This window comes from Calypte anna, chromosome 6 (assembly GCF_003957555.1).
Source record: "Calypte anna isolate BGI_N300 chromosome 6, bCalAnn1_v1.p, whole genome shotgun sequence".
In the NCBI taxonomy this organism is placed as follows: Eukaryota; Metazoa; Chordata; class Aves; order Apodiformes; family Trochilidae; genus Calypte; species Calypte anna.
This window is the reverse complement of record NC_044252.1, coordinates 26,627,567-26,647,208: the sequence shown is the minus strand read 5'-3', so window position 1 is coordinate 26,647,208 and position 19,642 is coordinate 26,627,567. Positions and strand designations below refer to the sequence as shown.

At 42.8% G+C, this 19,642-nt stretch overlaps 1 protein-coding gene across 22 annotated transcripts in view; it reads right to left on the bottom strand.

Annotated features, from left to right (window-relative positions):
- TCF7L2 (transcription factor 7 like 2) overlaps window positions 1-19,642 on the bottom strand; it is a 178,803-nt gene that overhangs the window by 114,848 nt on the left and 44,313 nt on the right. The window lies entirely within an intron of this gene.

Genomic DNA, 19,642 nt, shown 5'->3' with positions numbered 1-19,642 from the left:
AAAAATTAAGACAACTTTGCATGTTTGTGGAGACAAAGTCTGTGCAGAACACTAACAGCTTATACCATCAGATTACTATTCAGGGATAAGAAAACATCATAAATTGCAAAGACAGTATTACATTGATTTTATTAATCATAGCAAATCTAGAAGAAGAATGAAATCCATCCAGAGCAAAATACCAAAAACCACGGAGAGGATGGGACAAGGGAGGGAAAGGTGGGTTATCAGTCTCAGGAGACCAAAAGCATGTAGTATTTTGTGTTAAGAACATGATCTCATTATTTAATGGGTCATCTGCCTGACTTCTTTCAACAAATGCGTTTCAACAAAACGCTTCAGATGCCCAGCACTCTACAAGTGCTAAAGACAGAGGTCTACCCAAAAAGACCCAAGACTTCTGGGTCTTAGACTTTATATTCTCTACTTTTCACCATTTCTGGAAAATACCATGGATTATTTTCTTCTTAATCATTATCACCAGGAGGAATTCTTCTGTTAGAGCACCCTTAAGGAACTTGCACCATGTAAACTTAGTCAATTGCAAGGCCAAAATTAGCAAGTTCCACTCAGGCTCAGATGTGCTGGCCAGGCATGGGGGATAGCTACAACTTCTTTATGTCATTTAGCAGATAGACTGAATACACACAGGCAGTGAGGCTGCAGCATAAGAGGGGGAGGGTTTTGAAGGGGAAAAAAAAAAAAGTTTTAACTACATTTCATGAAGCAGCAGAACATTCCCATAGATTTAACCAGCATCAAATATCAACCGAACCTCCTGCTCTGGGGCATGCATGTCTTCTCACTAAATTCACTGGGGAGCTGTGCACCTCAGATGGACCACACAGTGGAGCTTAAGGCTTCCACCAAACAGGCAAAGTCTAGAGCTGGTACCAAGACTGATGCATCCATCAGAAGTGCCCCATTCTGACAAAAACAGCCCCACAGATAAGTTCATTATCCCAAGTACTCCTCTGCACAGTGCATCTACATACAATTTCAGCCCAGGCTTTTCTCCCCATGTGGTGCTGTGCTGTGCACACTGGTGCATTAACACTGGTTAATGTGTGATCTCTCAAAGCCCTGCATCATGCTGGAAGAAATGAGTACTGCCACATACCTTTAGGGCCCTCCCAGAACTAAGAAAAGCAGCTGTACACATAGACCAGGCCACTGCAGAAGATCCTATTTAGCACTAGACTCTAGTTGACCTAACATATCTATTCCTAGAATTTTTATTTTTTTTCTTATTTTTTTTTGAAAGAGTAATCTGGAAGGAGAGTCATCCCAGGCGGACAACGGAAGTTGCATCTAAATGTCCATGAAGGAAGGAAGGACATCTGGTTCCATGCTTTCAGCACATCACTGTCACATTTGCTCATGTATGCAAAACATTTGCTAGCATGCAAGTCCTGTTTGCTGCAAGACCCTGGGCACCGAGGTGACCAAAAGCAGACATCAGCAGGAGGATGCATTACCAATTCCCATCGCTTGGAGGGCCTGAGATTTCTGAGCTACTGGAATGCAAATAAACAAACCCATACTCTGGATTTGTGCCCTATACAAGTTCCTCAAGTTCCAAGAAGTCTTGGTTTTATTCATCCTCACATTTGGGATTTGTGCAATGTGGACCAGAATGTTTCAGCACTTCTTAAAAACAAGAAATAAAACCCAAACAAACCAGAACTAGTCTACTGTAAGCAACATTTCCAACTCTTACAACTTGTTTGTATGTCTCCAGATACTTGGTCTCTTGTATCAGATCCCTCATCTTCAATATAGGTGACCACAACATAAATTCTAAAGTTGAGATGATGTTAAATTAACTTTCTAACCCTTTGTGGTTTCCAAAAAGTGCTTAAAAAATGCAACCCAAGTGCACAGAAAATTAACCCAAAACCTAAGCCACGTGAGAGCTTTTTAACTTGAGGGGAAATCTGATACATTTCAGATTTGTGGATGGCACTATTAAATAAGTCAACAGATGCAGTTTTAGAAGACCATCAGTTGTCTTATACAGCGACTGTAACACTGCCACATAAGGGGGCATATGAATTTGCAGAAGGGTTCCTGATGGGTTGCAGCTGTTATCAGATTCCCCAGGCTTTGAAACCAGTGAACTATTTTTCCCTTCTTCCAAGGAAAACATCCTCAAAGGACATGTGCCTCATGGTATACAAATCTGTGCAACCATTTCAGAGTGAGTAAGAAGCTACTGCTACCACACATAAAGCACTTGGAAGAAACTGACAGCTCAACTGGTGGCATTTCAGGAAACAGCCACTAGACTTTTACCCACCAAAATAAACCAACCACCCTCATTTTTCCATGACCACTCCTTGGTCATGAGCAACCCTGGAATATTCCTACAACCATGAGAACCCATAAAAGAGCTCAGGTCAGCAGCTGTCCTAAAAAACCTGTGGGCTTCTCAGAGACTGCCCCAAGAGAGGGCTGAGAAGCACTGACTGGGCAGCCTGAGCAAGCCTGCATCAGACCCCATCCAGTCTGTACGGATTGCAGGATTATGAAGCCTTCAGGACTGTCAGTTCTGCTGCTTTTTACAGGCAATAAATTTCCTTAGAAGAAACAGAGCAAGAAGGTACAGTTGTTGCTGTTTGACCTTGATCTCACAAGAGCCTGTACTTTCAGTACAGATGCTCCCACACCAGGATCAGCAGTTCAAGTGCAAGCTGAAAGTTTCAGAAGATTTTACTGTTGCTTTGTTTTTCTGTTTTCAAAAACTTTAGTTTGGACTCTACTGAAGTCCTTCTCTAACTTGACCCTTCCAAAGAAAATTCAAGAAGTCTTAGAGTGCAAAGGCTAAAATGCAGCAAAGCTGGTTCTCTCCTTGGACATGTACATGGAGCCCAGCAGGAATGGTCCAGACCCAGAGGGCCCAGTTTTGCACACATGCACACACACAGTTAGCTTCTACTTCCACCACCAGGGAAGAAAATAAAAAAATAAACCAAAATGCAGCCCCTATGGAAAGCAGTAATGCACAAGGGTACATAAAACAACTTCCACCAGCTTTACCAAGTGGCCTGGCTCCAGTGCAGCATCCCAGCCCCGCCAAGGGCGAGATGTTCTGTCTGCCAGATAAACAGAAAGGGCCAGAGCCCAGAGCCAATGCCTATGTCAAGCTTACAAACCCACAGCTTCAACAGCAGGATGTTTGCAAAAGAAAAAATAAAGTTCAGTTTTCTGGCTTCAAAATGCCAGCCCTGTTGATAAAATATGAAATATTAGCATTGTTTAAGGTGACGAGCCTGACTCAAGGCCTCTTCATCCAAGAATTGTCATGCCTGTAACACAATATTGATGTGGTGGCTTATAATTCTTACTTTACATAAAAGCTTCATTGTGTGCCAAATTCAATCTCCACAGGCTACCTGAGCCACAGATTTTTACAAGTCTACATTTCAGCGCTGCAAGTCTACAATACACATAATTTTCAATTATGTTAGGGCAGAACAGGATCACTGCCTATATAACATTACTGGTTGGAGGAAATGAGACTCAGCCCTACTGCCGAGCGAGCTAACTGGATCCAGATGGTGGGCCGAGCGAGGCAGCCGTCCGAGGGAGCGACGTCGCAGCAGCCACCCCCTCCACAACTCTCTCTTTCACCATGTGGAAGGAGATGCCAAGCCATGGCCAGGGCTGGGAATTGGGATAGAGGGATGCTTGAGCAAGGGAGAGCTGCATTGCTGCACGAGGAGGATGAAGGAAGAGGGGGGAGAGGCACAACTGCTTTTGCAGGTTTACTACTGCTGCCCTATGCTGTGATAGTCTTATTAAAGAGGAGAAAAATTAAGTCCTGTTACAGTGTAGAGGTAAATCCTTTCCTTCCTTGAGAAACTAAATAGCAGGAAATCCTCTTTTCTCGGCCCTAAATGCAGATTTGAGCCAGACAGTTCCTCTGATTTGCAAGGAATCCAAAGCCGACTTTCCCAGCCTTCTGACACTGCTTTTACATTCCTGCACCGGGGCAGGGGGGAAGGGCTGGAGAGAGGGAAGTTCTCACCATCCTGCTTCTGCAAATGCTGGACACACGCTCACTCTTCTGCTTCTGTGTCTCAGTGTGGAAATTAGGACTTGCCTGTACAAACATTGAACTTTTCAACAAATTAACTCTTAACAAATCTGTGAAAATTATTTCAGAGCAAGACTGCTGAAATAAGCTCTGCTGGCCTGCTTTTAACATTTTTTAAAATAATGTCATCTTAGCCTAAGTATTTTATTCCCTGTTTAACAATATGATCTGATGGGGATCATTAGCATGTGTGTGTGTGTGTTTTTTAAAAAAAGAAGGTTTTATGGCAAGTCTCAGAGAGCTTAAGCAAAATAATTGTCAAGCTCCAGGCCTCTGCAGAAAAATTAAAACACGTATGGGGTGAGTGTACTTGAGAGAAACCAAAGCTTTCAAAAAGGCTGTTAAATTGTCAGCACAAGGGAAAAGGCAAATAATTTGAACAGCCCAGATTTTCTCGGTAGAATGGGAATTTAAAAAAAAAAAAATCTACTCTCCACTCCTATGAGCATCACACATCCACACCTCTCTTCTGCAATCAGGTCTCCCAAAGACAGACCCACTGAAATCAGCTCTGCACACCCACCCACCTCTAAACACAACCCACAGCAGCTGCCTTCCTGGGCATCAGCTGGGCAAACAAACATCTTTCCCAATAATTTGTAGCAGAGTTAGTCAAAAGGAGCTAAAATTCTCATCCAAGACTAGAGGAGTATGGTGGAAAGTCTTACTCACAGCCAGCAGCCACCCTCCACACCAGGGCTGGACTCACAGCAGTACAGCCATGATGGAAGGGATGGCACAGAGCTCACAGGTGTTTCCTGCACCAGTGTCCAACCTAGACCCACTCCCTTGTCACGTTATTGTTTTCACTGCTGGAAACACTAAGACTGATGTCCCACAGCATATAAATACATAAATGCCATTTTTTTAAGCAGTCATATTTTTAAAGAGAGGGAAGCTGCACAACACTTTCCAGCTCATGTTTCCTGCAGCTGGTGCTTATTAGCTCCCAGGAACTGAAACAGCAGGAACAGAACTCCAGGAATAAGCTTGATGCCACAGGCCTCCAAAATACCTCATCCTCTAACTATGGCAACACATCTCCACCTTCACAGTCTGCTTTTCTCCCTGGATCTCAACACACCATGCAAGTGGAAATATCCCTGGTCCTAGTTTTGCTGCTAGTCTTTCTCTTGATCAGCGCTGCAGAAGGATGCACATGGAGGTAGGCACCTGGACATCATCTTTGAGGCTCAGGAGTTTCTCCAGTGTTAAGTTAGTAGGTCTTCTGGGAGGGGGCATCCTGACAAATTTTAACCATATATAATCCAGTAGTAGCACAAGAGAGTGTGATGATGAGGGGAGGGCTGAGATTTGTGGGGAAGGAGATATGAGTGAAGATGGAGCTTACTGAGACTGTAATTGCTCTCTGTGGGCAATAAAACTGGAACATTCCCATCTTGGTACCTACACAGAAAGGTCTGCAGGCTCCTAGTGTTCTCACTTAAGTCAGAAGGGAAGGCCTCTAAGGATTGTAAAGTGGACCCTTACCTTCTGCTCTATCCCTTAATTTACCTCAGCCCCATATTTTTGGTCTTCAGTTACCACCTTGTTTGTAGACCAAATTCTGAAGGCTTTATTTTAAATAACTGAAGGAGATTGCTGAAGGAATTTTAAATGAGTCTATTTCTTGCAGATCCACAATGTTTGGAATTTTTTGTATGAGAAGTAATAGACACCACCCACAATGTTCAGCCCTTCTACAGAATATGTAATGTACCATGACAAGGCACAAGGGAGTTGCTCAAAATGAGCAACAAGGCTCATTCAATCAGATTGATCCTTTCCACAAAAAAGACTTCCTCACAGCATTCAAGAAAACAAATCATGGCATTCTAAAACACAGAAGTATTTATCGTATCTCTCTACTTTAAAAACAAACAAACATAATTTCTTAATCTACTGGAACACTGCAAAAAGGAACTGGTGAGTACCTGCAGACAAATGTGCATATGGCATTAAGTCCTCTTCCAAATTTAAAATGCCATTTATTCACCAACACTGATATCAGCCAAACCATCTTGTGATATATATTCCTGAACAAGACACTTCTACTGCCTTGAATTTCCCCATTATTGAGAACTTGAATGACCTTGTCTTCATCCTTTAATACGCGAGTCCCTGAAGTGGGGGCCTTGAGTCGCCTATTTTAATATTTTGTCTGTTTCTTTGTCACAGTGCTAAACTGCTGCTAGGGCATTAAAAAAAAAAAAAAGAAAAGAGTTCTCCACAGCCTGGAAGTTACAGAGACATGTTAGTGATTAATCAGTTCAAGATAATCTCAAAGGGGGAATACCTGAAAGCAGAAATCCTGCGATCTGGAAGTGCCTCACTAAAGGTATAGAACAAGCTAAAGGCAACAGGCAAAGAGGATGCCTGCTTTGGTGTAGAACAAGGCACAGAGAAATAGTTTGAGCCCCACAGACACCTCAACAGTTGCAACTCTCTCCTGGGTGAGCAGTCAGACTCAGTGTAGATGGAGGAACATCCCCAAAGCACCACATCAGTTGCTTTTTCCTGACCTAAGCACTGAGCTCCATGCCCTCCCAGTGCACACAGCTCTTCTCCCATATCCCAGATGAGATGCAGTATAACAGCTACCATTCCTCTACTACTGCCACACATCACTCAAACTATTTTTCTATACACAGAGATAAGGACACAGAGGAGGTTGCCATGAGAGAGAGCTGAAGAGAACAACCAGAAGCTTCCCCAAAATTATTGCCTATGAAAGTTCAAGCAAATTCAGATAATTATTTGTTCATTCTGACACAGATAAAAGGCATTCTTGCCATCAGTTCTACTGAAACACTTAAGTAAACCAGTTTTTTTTTCCTTCTAATTAATGTGAGGTTTGTAGCCTCCAGTTGAGTTCTAGGATATTGATACTGAGCGTGAAGGAGGCTAATCAGAAAATCATTTTTCAGCTATACAAGAGGAAGACTGTTCATGTGACACAGAAGCACAACATTACTTTCTGTAGTTCACATGGTATCTCAGAAAAACAACTGCAAGCAGTGTTTCTTGATCCTGGGTGGAGCTTGGGAAAGCACCATTAATTTTTTCACGTTTAATTTGAAAAGCCTCCACAGCTCTCACAGCACAAATCAGCAAGCTGGCTGAGTACTATTCGGATGTCTACAAAGCATAGTTCCAAAAGACAGGCACAAATAAAGGCATAATTTCAGTCAAGGAACAAGAACAAATATTTCATCTACTTACTTTAAACCAGCAAAGAAAAAAGTTCTTACTCTTTAAAACACTTTCCTTAAGATTTTCTCTGAAAACTGTTTTGTTCCATTCAAGCATAGAATTTCCATTAGAAAAAGAATGGGTCATGAAATCTCAGCAAAGTCATTCTGTAGATGCAACTTGTTTAGACTCAGCAAAGCTAAGGCAGCCTCCAAGACTCACCAAACAACTTATGTACAGACCCATGTTTAATTCCTCTTCCTGGCAGTCTCCCAGAGAGAGAGAATGATTGGTAACTAGTGTTTGCACAAAGTCCAAGAATGCATTTTATGGTCTATAAAATATAATTCCTTTCCTCCCCATTAAATAAAGACAGTAAAAATATCTGACAGCACGTTAGAGACAGAGATCACAGCACTGAACTACCTCCATTGTATCAGAAAGGCTGCTCCAGGGAAACCTTGCCTCCCTTAAATCTTTCCAACTCTGTTAAGAGCATAACTCCATTTGTAAATGAGGTGCCATAACTTTAAGCTTTTCAACTACCTTAAAAAAAAAAATTAAGAAAACACAAAAAAATTCCGAATAAAACAAAGCAAAGCAAAACAACAGAGCTCAGTGGTCAACCAGCCTGGTTCTGCTTTCATATTGCAGAACATGTCTGCTTTGTCCTGCTCCCTTCTCTCTCCACTGCATGGATCTGTGGCACAGGACAGTGGTGGCATGGGAAGTAAAAGAGTCTCTCCAGAACTGCCTCCCCATCTTCCCCTCACCACCCTTCCCCTTCCACCACCTGCAGTCTGGAGCAGGAGTTAACATGCTTCCTAATTACAAAAACATTAAGCAGACACCTTCCATACCCTGGTGGTAATGGCCATCAGGAAAGTCATCTCCACGTGGCCAGGATGCAAAATGGCTACAGAACTGGCACCATTTTCCACTGTGTGTATGTGTCTGAGATAAAAATACAGACAGATAGAGGCTTATCTTTGTGTACCTCTGTTCTGCATGAGTCCTACCTGCCTTCCTCATCTGTTACTATCATCAGAGATGGATAGCTGCCGAGTCTGTTCTCTCAAGTGTTTTCTATTTGTAGGAATAAAAACCAAGTCTGATTTGGCTTCTTTCAGGGCAGAGGGATGGAGAAGGAGAAGGAGGAGGGCCAGGGCCAGCTGCAGGGCAGGCTGGCAGCACAGCAGTGGCCCTCAGCAAGGCAGCACCATGCCATATTTCCACCAGACCAAGTAGCAGTGGTTTGTCACACACTTTCTGTGAGGAGCCATGCCAGTTAGGAAGCCACAGTTTACAAAATCTGAGCCAAAAGAGGGTTGATTCCACACCTCCAGCTATCAGAAACCAGCAGACATCAGACAAGGGCAAGACAGAAGAAGGATGCCTGGTGTGATGTATCCCCCTTCAAAGGGACCTCTCAGATTACCTGGGTTGGGTTTGTTTTTTCTTCACTCTTTGACACAAATTCTCATCTAAAATCCTGCTAAGTACCTGTGAACATGAGTGGTATCCTGGCATAAAGGTGCTACAGAAGAATTTAGCTGTTTGCTTCTTACTGTAATGTCACCTAGCAGGGTTTTACTGAAAGAGTCATCTTTTCTCCTGCTGTTGGGTAAGTGAAACTCATGACTTGAATCACTACCACAAAAATTCCTGTTGATGTAGCAATTCTGGGCAACTCTAGTAAACCCAGCAAATTTCATACTGAATTTCCTGTCACCTCCTTTGTGGTTTCCAAGTGCCATTGGGTCTTCAATGCAGCAAGGGGTTACTGCAGAATAGATGGTTCCACCGGTTTCAGGCCCTCGTGAAAACCAAGGACTTGCAAAATTCTCTCTCCCCAGGGCTGGTAACTTTTGTCTATGTTTTTTGTTTTTTTAAAACAAACTCAAAAAGGTCACTCAAAAATGTAACCTAAAGGCAACCTCAGGAAAATGTCCTAGAGATAACATTGAAGCCAGCAATATTCTGACCTGCTAGGAGAAACTGGGAAGGTTGCTGTTGAGGTTATTTTGTTTTTCAGAAGGCCTGCTTTGGGGGAAGAAAAAAAAAAAGAAAAAAAGAAAAAAAGAAAAAACAACAAGGAAAAAAAACCAAACCCTTCCACTGCATCATATCCTGGTCCACATTCCTCACCGTTATCTTATAGCTCAGATGCATGGAGATGTCTTTGAAAGATGTAAAAGAGGTCGAGAGTCCCCTCAGCTAATTGTGCTGGCTGAGAAACAAAACTTGTGGGCTGGGGTAGGATTTGGGTCAGGCTGACCTTCTGCAAGACCAGCTACTCCTCTGAATAAAACCCTCTTGCTGCCTCTGCCAGAATCCTCCTGCCACTCAAGTATCATCTTGCTGTAACAAATTACTCCTAACCCAGGATTACGACTCTTTCCAAATCCCTCCTAGAGAGCTGGGAAAGAAACACTCCCTCCCAGGACTCAGCACCAGTTGTTTCCCCTATCAATAATCCTCCTATTTGCTTCTCCAAAGGCGTTAGTCTGTGGGGCCAGCAAGACTGCTTGCATCCATTTTCCTTCCAAAAGCAAGCTGGATGTCTCAATTGTCCATCAGAAGAGGACAAGATGAAGGTTTGCCTCAAATACCCATGGAAAAGACACCCTGTCTGGCCAGAGGCAAAGATGACTCCTGGTTAAGTAGGAAGAATTATATTTAGGCAGAGGACTAAGTGAATCATTTGGGATGAAAGCAAAACCAAACAAATGAAGTATTCAACTAAATCTGTGCTGTCACCTCTTGTTCCTGGGCAGCCACCCTTCATATTTATTTTCTGGTTTCCTCCAGCATGGCTAAGACAATGTAATATGCATTTATGGTATTTAAATGAAGTATTTTTAAAATATTCTTAGTTGAATCATCAGCCACATAAACTTTTCCTCAGGAACAAACAAAATGTTTGCGTGGTTTTTTTTTTCTTTTTTTTCTTTCTTTCTTAAAGGAGGTGCAGATAGACAAGATGTGGCAGCAAATATGGTCCAGAATTGAGACCACTGTGAATTATATTCTTGATTAAAAAGGTACTCCAGTGAAAATAAGTCCAATTCCTGTGAAGTTGAAATAATGATGTGGCACTTGAAAGGCATTTTGAATTTTCAAGTAAAGGTAGGTTATGCATTAAATTCAAGCAACTTCTGTTGAATTAGCATATTTTAGGGGAAAAGATTTACACCATATATTACTGAAAGTTTTGGATAGAAGTTCTTCTTTCTTAATTTAGAGAGGGCAATTTTCTTCAGTCAGAGCAACTGTACTGGCATATCTACTCCCTGAGCTCAAGGAACAAGAAACAGAAGTCAAACAGAACAATAAGCTAACACAAAACAATCCGTTTGGTTTTAATGAACTGGGTGGGAAAAAAAAAAAGTAAACCCCACTTTTTTAAACACTGAAATCACACACTGTTCCATTATCTACGGGAAAAAGAAAAAAAACTTTCTATGTTCTGCACATACAATATGCATGACCCTGCATTTTTGCTCTGGAAGCATAGGGGGAAGAGAGGCAGGAGAAAAAAAAAATTAATTTTAAAAAGTCTATATAGAAATGCTGGCTAGGAGGAGTCCTCTGTCCCAGGGAGAAGGGTATCAGCAGCTCTGTGATAGCTCATGTCCTGGAGGGACTCTGCCCCACCCAGCAAATACTTGTGGTTGCTGAAGAGGTTTGGTTTTTTTTTGGAGGTGAGGGATGCTTTTCTGCAGCAAACACCTCACTGATGGCCCCCACTCAGCTTCGATGACCTGTAACACAGAGCATCCCCATGAGAAAATAAAAAGGGGATGAAGAACAGTTCACCCTCCAGAAACCAGCACAGGGCATCCTGTTTAGTACTAAATCCTGGGAGATGGGCACCAGCTCACACTTTGCTTTTGCAGGAGGGTGAGAGCTGAGGCTGCAACAAGCCTGTGCAGGAAGAGAGGGCAGGAATCCCTGGGGAGAGGCTCTAGGAGATGACAGCCCAGCCCTGGACCACCCAGGAGACAACATAGGAAAAAAAGCACTTGCTTAGGGGTTGCTCTCTGAAAGCCAAGGGCACAACCCAGACACTGGGGCAGTGAGATGGACCCCGAGGGAACAGGGAGATCCCTGCAGCAGCTTGGGCAAAGACTGGGGGCACACATCAGCCCCCCATGAGCCTACTGGGAGAACCATGGACAAACCAGCAGCACCCAAGCTTCTATACACCTACTCTAAGCGTCCTGGACCCTCAAGTGTCAAATAAATATTTTAGGTTTCAGCCTTACCTGCAACTGGTAAAAAAATAGTAGGTATTCGAGGTTTATTACAGTTGTCTTTTTTTTTAAAAAAAAAAAAAAAAAGGCTTTTTTCTTAGCAGGTCGGGGGGGGGTGGAAGGGGCTGCATCGACAGCTCCACTAGCCAGAGGCACTTTGCAAGGAGGAAAGTAGAACTCAAGATGTGGGCAGGCCTCAGGTTTCAGAGCCTCAGGGCACATCCAAGAGACACCAACCTATTTACTGAACAGCCGGGAAAGCAAAGGCTCCAATCTTACAACATTTTATAATCTTATTGTGGACACATATATTTTATAAGTTCTTGAGGTGGAAGAGACTGGAGCAGGAGGGACACAACAAACCGTGTTAGCTGTCTGGTGGGGTTTTGAGAGGTGTTTTTGTTTTTAAAAACGAGGTAGGATGACTGCATGTAAGGGTTAATTAAAAATGAAGCAAGTAAGGATCAATGAGCTCCCTTTCATAGCAATAGCTTATTTATTTTAAAAATCACGACACAGCATTCCTGTTCTATTTCCAAGTCAAATTTGTCGTAGGTAGAATCAGAGAGGGAGAAAAAAAACCAAAACATGTTTCTAAAGATATTTTTGGGAGCATTAATAGACTGAGGAGTATTTGTGCAGGACAGACAATAAGTCAAAGTCAGTGTTTCTGCATGCCACACAGCTAACCCGTTAACCTCAGGAGGGACCTTCCATCTCAACAGACCTGCACACAAAAGGTCACTACAGTGCTCGCTGCTCCCACTAAGGAGTTTACTTCTCACAGGTAACATCAGGCTTATTAAGCAACATGGGATGATAGGATAGCTGCTAACCTACTGATAATTTTTTTTTTCAGTCCCTCCCTCCATAAGCAATGTGGGGACTTGCAACATATTGCAAATAGGTTGTTGTCTATAGGTCATATACCTGAAGGGCAGAGGGAACCCAAACTGCCTTCCCCTCCCACCTCCTTGGGTGAGCCCTCCCAGGGACATTTGCAGTGACAGCTATAAGGGGTAGCTCAACTATTGCAGAAAAATTCCTCTGACTGGGTTTAGGTTTAATCAGAATAATTTTTTTCTCCTCCTGCTTCCTGAATATGGAAATAAGGAAAAATGCAGGACCTCAATGCATCAATGCAGTCATCCACAACCTCTGCCACTGGACCAGGAAAAGAGTGGCAGCTCCTGCAAGACCTGGTTCAGGCTGTTATTCTGTGGGGCTGGATGTTTTGCCCTCACTTCTGAATGATAATTGGCTTAAATGATAATTGGCTCAAAAATGAACACGTCTCACTTTCCTGCAAAAAGAGCCCTGTGGTCTCATCCAGTAGGGTCATTACTCCCTGGAGCATTCCACATTTCCTCGAGAGGGCACAGATGTCCTAAACTCCCACATACTTCAGAGCAGTTAATTCAGTCCACAGGGTAAACTATTCAAGTTAGGATTTTTCCAAGAAGCCATAAGGACTTGAGTGCCTGATGGGCTTTGCTCCTTTGTGAGTCCCATCCCTTGCACTGGCAAGTGATTTAAGGCTCACAGCAAAGCTCTGCTCAGAAGGTCAAAGATTTGCAAAAATACAGTGACTAATATTTTTTTTTCTTAACTTTGTAAGTAAATTTACAGAAGTTGGAATCGTATAGGACAAAGTTACAATCGTATAGTTGAAGTTATTTTAAACCTCCTCTCTGAGTTTATTAAGGCCATTAATTTTCCTCCTTCTCAGAATCTCTTATTTTCTTCCAGAATGAGGAAGAATATGTTTCTGCCTGGGGACTAAAGGTATCCTTGGTGCATCTCTATCATACAAATGCATTTGAAAACAAATGTAGCCCTTCAGTTTCATTTTACTATGGAGTTTAACACTCACATCAATCATTCCACATACATACACACTAAAATACACTGCAGACTTTAAACTTGTAAATATCAGGCCAGTTCATCCACAAGTGCCAATCAACTTAGTGAAGTTGCTGGAGTCCTCAGTGTTTTGCCCATCAGAAACTCTGACTCCATCAGCATTACCACCAACCCCAAATTAACTACTTGTGACTAACCTGTGCTGCCTAGTAACTTCCACCTCATACCCCAAACCATGCAGAAAGGGGACTGGCTGCACAGCATCATGCAAAATCAGACAGAATTCCTCACCTTATTTGCAGTGCATTGAGGAAAAACAGAAAAACAAAAAAGAAAGAAAGAAAAAAAAAAAACCAAACCTTCAAAACCTCCACACATACACAGAACAGAGGCCACCAAAATAGCAGAAAATGGCAATGGAAAAATGGATGGAGCAGCTCTTCACTGACACAGATCAGCAGCATTTCAAACAGAAGAGGGAAGGGAATTCAAAAGAGTCTGTGGCATGGGGAAGTCCACACTATTCATTGTACACTTGGGCAGAGAGCAGTTAATGATTTTTTAATTATTATTATTATTATTATTACTATTACTATTATTATTATTGTTATTATAAGGGGGAAAGTCATTGTTTGCCAACAGACCTCAGCTTAATAATTTTGACAATAGAAAAAAAAATACAGAAATGATAAGGCACAGGCAAGCTGCAGGACAGGGCTGCAAGGGTACAAATGTGGCCACTGCCAGCCATCAGGACCACTGACTCAAGCAGCTCCCTGCACCAACCATCCCGCTTCTCCCGCCCATGCAGGAGAAATTAAAAAAAAAAAAAAAAAAGTAACAAAATAAAAGGAGAAGCTTGCCCTTCAGTAGGGCCTAGATTAATTGCAAATGCAAATGAAGGCCTCCTGCAGCACCAGGGTCCATTTCCAGGGAAATGCGTGTGCTCGCCTCTGTTTACTCCAGCTCCAGCAATGCAGCACAACCTTCAGTCAAGCTATTAACTTGAACGTTGAACTTCACAGCGCTGGCTGTCTTTCTCAGCCATTCTTTTGATGTTACCTCCAAAGCAAAAGATCAAAGACTTTGAGTGTGGTGAGGGGAAGTCCCAGGCTCTTAGCCTACCAGCCTGTGATATATGTTAAAATCCTGGCCAAAAAGAGAGAGCGAAGGGAAAAAGAAAGGAAAAGCGAGCAAAGAAAGCATCCTAGCAGAGTGGGGATAGAAGGAAGAGGTACAGCAAAATCCACGTGCCATCTTTGCCCTGCTTCACAACCCCAGAAATGGGGCTTGTCTCTCTGTCACTGCATTTTCTGGCAGTTTTGGATTGCTCACTAAAATCAGCAGCCCCTCCATCACCTCTTCTGACACAAAGCCACACCTTGCATGCTGCCCAGAGAGACAGCAGATGCCTGCCAGAAGCACATCCCTAAGGAGAAAAGCATCCCCAGCCAGCACCTCATGCTTTGCAGGATGGGGAGAGAAAACACAGCGTCGGGGCTCTGCAAGAGATTGAATTTCCACATCCACCATAGGCTCCTGAGCCATCCTGAATGAGTCACACAAAAATAAACCCTTCACCTCAGCCTTCCTGCTTGTAAAGCACAGGTGATATTGCCCTGCCCGGATAACAGCTTCTTCTTCCTTGTGGGGCCCTAAGAGGCAGTGGTGATAAAGGCTGTGCTGCTATCTGCAGGGACCAAGTCCACACACCCCCTCACATGGCAACACACCCCAGGCAGGTGGGGACACCCACAGCCATGGCATGTCCCCAGGGACAGGCAGCTCCCACATCCCCACACAGGCACAGAGGATGCTGAGGAAGGGGCAGTCTGGAGACAAGGCAGCTTCTGCCAAATGTCACCAGCAGCCCCCCGGGAACAGACCTGGGTGCCTTTGGGAAGGTTGGTCTGCAAGAAAACATCTAGAAAGTAACCACATTTCCCCTCTCTCAGCTTGTTAGGGTGTTTGCTTTTTTTTTTTTTTTTCGTTTGTTTGGGGGTTTGGGGCATTGGGGTTTCTTGTTTGGTTTGGTTTTGCATTATTTTTATTTTAGCCATGTGTTTAGAAGGGGACAGGAAAGGGGCGACCTTTTTTTTTATAGATAGAAATTTTTTATTTTAAGATTCTGTCCAACCATTTTCCCCTTCCTGAGCCTTTTTTTGGGTTTATTTATATTCCCATAATACACAACAGCATTCCAGATTTAGACAGTGACACTTGGTTGACACGGTCAAAAGTGGATCCAGTGCAGCCTGTCTGCCAAACCAAGCCCCTCATCCATCAGCTGAAGTCCTTTTACTGCAGGGTCATGGAGGAATCATGGATTGTTTTTCATTCCTTTCTACCAATGTCCCTCCTAACTCTAGAAACCAAAACCCTTTTACACTTGTCAGCTCCTCCTTTTCCCCACCCCCATGAATTCAGCTCTTGGCATTCACCAACATAAAAAGCCATGGGACTCAAAACAGAAATTCTTCAAAACAGAATTCATGGCATTAAGCAGTAAGTAGGATATTCTGATTTTATTGTACTTTACTTACTCCTACTTAGCTCTAATCCTCACTCCCTAGACAGGGGCTCGCTCTCGCTGTCAGTGAAGTCGATAGGAATTTGGCTATTGACTTCAATGGAAGTGGGATCAGAGCTTCACATCTGTTGCACAGGGCAAGCAATATGCAGAGAAAAAAAATAGGTGGGGAGAGAAAGAAGGAAAGAAAGAAAGAAAAAAAAAAAAAGGTGAGAGAAATACCTCAACATTAAATTGTAAAATAATAAATGAGCTTGGATGAGATGCAGTGGAGATCTGAATCTGCAAACCTCAGGTAACATCACCAATCCCTAGACCAGTTTCTCCTTTCTTAAAAAGGCAATTCTAACAACTACAAAAAAAAAAAAAAAAACAACCCACAACAAACCCAAACCACAACAAAAAATAACCCTCCAGTCATGGTTTCTAATACAAAAGGACCAGCCAGCCTCTCAGTAAAGCTTTTTAATGATGAGGAATCCCTCAGCTCTCTTCTCATCCCTCCTCTCCCTGGGGGTTCAAGCACAAGGCGAGCAGACCGGGCAGGCACACGCAAGGAGGTGGCAGGATCCCAGGACACAGAAGATGGAGCTGATGGAGTAGTGTGAGAAGTCAAGTACTAGTTGCTGCTCCACAGCACGAGAAGGATCCAAAATAAACAAGACCCAGATCTGGAACGTGATCCTGCCCTGCGTCACAGCCCCACAATAATGCACCAGGAGTCAGGATTTCTTGGCAACAACCACACTATTAGCAGTAAACAAGCTAGTTCTCTAGACCTACAAGGGATGTAAAAGGGGGTTGGGGAGGGAAGGAGGAAATAAAAGAAAGGGGGGAAAAAGAAGAATCAGGATTATCTGTGTATCAGCCAAAAAACTATATAAAATGACTATGCAAAGAAGCAACTGCCAAAACTGGGATGGGAAGAAAGAAAATGAGATACTGAAACAAATCTTATCTGTCTCCTACCTGTGGAGATGCTGTTCAAGAATTAGGCATCTTGGCAGAAGAGTTTCTCCTTGTAATAACCAGAGGGCAGTAACAGAAGCCTACAAAGTGACAGCCCCAAGATTCAAATTCTCCCATTTAATATCACTTAGAATTTCAACATCCTCTAAAAACAATATTTAAAATAAGTAACAGTATAACAATCTAGCTGGCTTTCCAAAGTTCTAGTTGTGTTTGTACTTTGTGCACCATGGCAATCAGAACAGACTTTCCCTCTCTATTTATACTACATTTCAAGTCAAGGTTCTTACTACGCACAGTGCGTTCACCATGCCAAAAAAAAATCACTTAGCTTGGAAAAAACCAGAAAGAGACTGATGAAACTGGGAAGAAACAGAAGGCTAAAAAGGACAACATTTGTGTTTAGACAGTAGCTTTCACAGTGCCTATAGTCTCCAGTCCACCCAAACACCTGCTTAACTTTCAAGCCCTGTGGGTTGCAGTGTATTTCAAGTCACAGAGGTGCTCCAAGGCACAACTACATCAACTCCTGAGCAGTGCTGGCCACATTGCTGGCATTTATTGACTGCACATATGGCAGGAAGAGCTTTAAAGCTGCACAGCAAGTGGCGTTCAAAACCATCAGACCTGCAGAAAGAAATCAATACAATTTGCTTCTAACTATGCAGTCTTCAAGTTGGGTTTTTATTTCAGACCCACGTTCTCACTCCCCCATCCCACCTGATCCAAGATTCCCGAGACACTCAGGTATTGCCACTGAGGGAAAACACAGAGCAGAAGGATGGGAACCAGAGGAGAGGGTCAGGTACAGCTCAAGCTAACAAGCTGCAAAAAGTCACCTCCTGAAACACATAGAAATTCTCGCAGAATTAAATCTCTTATAATCCCATTTATTAGAAACAAGGTAGAGCAGTGTGTTGGTGCTTAAGACATTTTAGTCTTTGAGAAAGTATGGGTATGTTTTTTTTAAAAATAAAAGTAAGTAAAATAATAATAATAAAATAAATTTTAACATTTTAAAAAACAAAAAAACCCACCACAGCCCAAACCCTGCTTCTCTTGAAAAGAACTTGAATGGAAGAAATATTAAACCCACTCAAACTTCTCTGTGAAGGCATTTTTTGTTTGCTGGGCTTTCATAAGGAAGATACGGAGAATAAACCCTTGAATGTTTTCACTCTGCCCAAATGTGATTATTTTTATAGTGGCCTCTATAGGTGCTACTCCAGTTCTTAGGTACAAATAAACGTGCAGGACAACAACTGCAGCAAGACTTGGAAGCATTTTCCGCAAGAATATACAAACACAAGGAAAATAAAACATACACTGCTTCCTAAATTAAGATCTGCTAATTGTGTTTACAACTTCTTTCCCACTAGGAAATGCTATCTGTGGTGCAGCAGTCCACCTTCCACTCTCCCCCGCAGCAAATGACCTACCAACTAAGTACCAGCTTTATGCTCAAGTTGGTCAACTGGGTTTTTGCTTAACCCACAGGCATTTTTCCTATTTCAAAGTTTCTATTAACTCCCTACTGATGTACCCTAAAAGAAGTTTTAAGGGCTTGGAAGCACATAAATAAAATAGACTTTGCTGGACCAGCACAGCCGAATGAAAGCCTTTCACCTGCAGTGGTGGTGATAAAAATTTTAGATGCAGCTGCACACATGGCCCCTCCACAGACTTCAGATAGCTGTGATTTCCAGCCATTCAGCCGTCTCCTGCCCACTGAGCTGCCTTGGTTGTACCGAGACAAGCATCAGGACAAGACCTAGGGTTTGGGTTGGGTGTTGTGGGACTTGGTTTTCTTCTTTTTGGTATGGGTACTTTTTTTTTTTCCTGTAGCAAAACCCTGTTTAGCTGCAAGGCTGAAAGAAGCTGCTAGCCTGTACAGTGATGATAAGAAACCTGGAAGAGGAGTGGGAGATGGCAAGGAAGAAAATGTGAGAGGAGGGAGTGTGACTTGATGCAAAACTCTGAAGCAGAAAAATAAGGGTTTTCTTCAAAGCTAATGCTGTATACTAAACCTCCTGGCCCCTGTTTGCTCTGTAAGGTGTCCACCTGACTACAGACAGTCTGGACCAGCAAGGTGGGAACTCTCCAAAGAGTGACCAGGGAGTTTGCTACTGTAAAGTAGCACATTCAACAACATTCAAGCCACTAAAAAATGGATGAGTGCACAACTGACCCATTCTCTGTGGTGTCACATCAGCAAACCCAGTCAGAACTGGTTATTTGTACCTTTCTAGCACCCTACCACTAAACTTTGCTCAGTAAAGTTGATAAAACCAGCAGCCTTGTATTTTTTTTTTTCCTGTTTCAGTCTCAAGTTGTTTTCCCCCTGCAAGTAAGTGTGTAACAGTATTCTGTTTTAAAATTTACTACAAAGGCTCAGGTCATGGCTCTCGTGAAACATCCAGCAATTGACTCTTTCCACAAAGTTCATTTGGTAAAAGAACCATCAATCCTGCTTTCTCCTAATACAGCTTTCTGTTTCAGCCCCCGCATCAGATGTTAAACTGGGAGCATTTTAGGTACTGTCTGGTCTGCAGAGCCACAACAAACTAAGCAATGCCCAGCTGCATGAAGGAAATGAGTATGTGGATCCATTTAAGGTACACTGACATTAAAGTAAGGTGACTCTGCAGATAATCCCAAATTACCCAATCCCTTACACTTTCCACCCACACAATAGGATTAAAATCCCTGTCCCTGAGACCACTTTTATAGTAG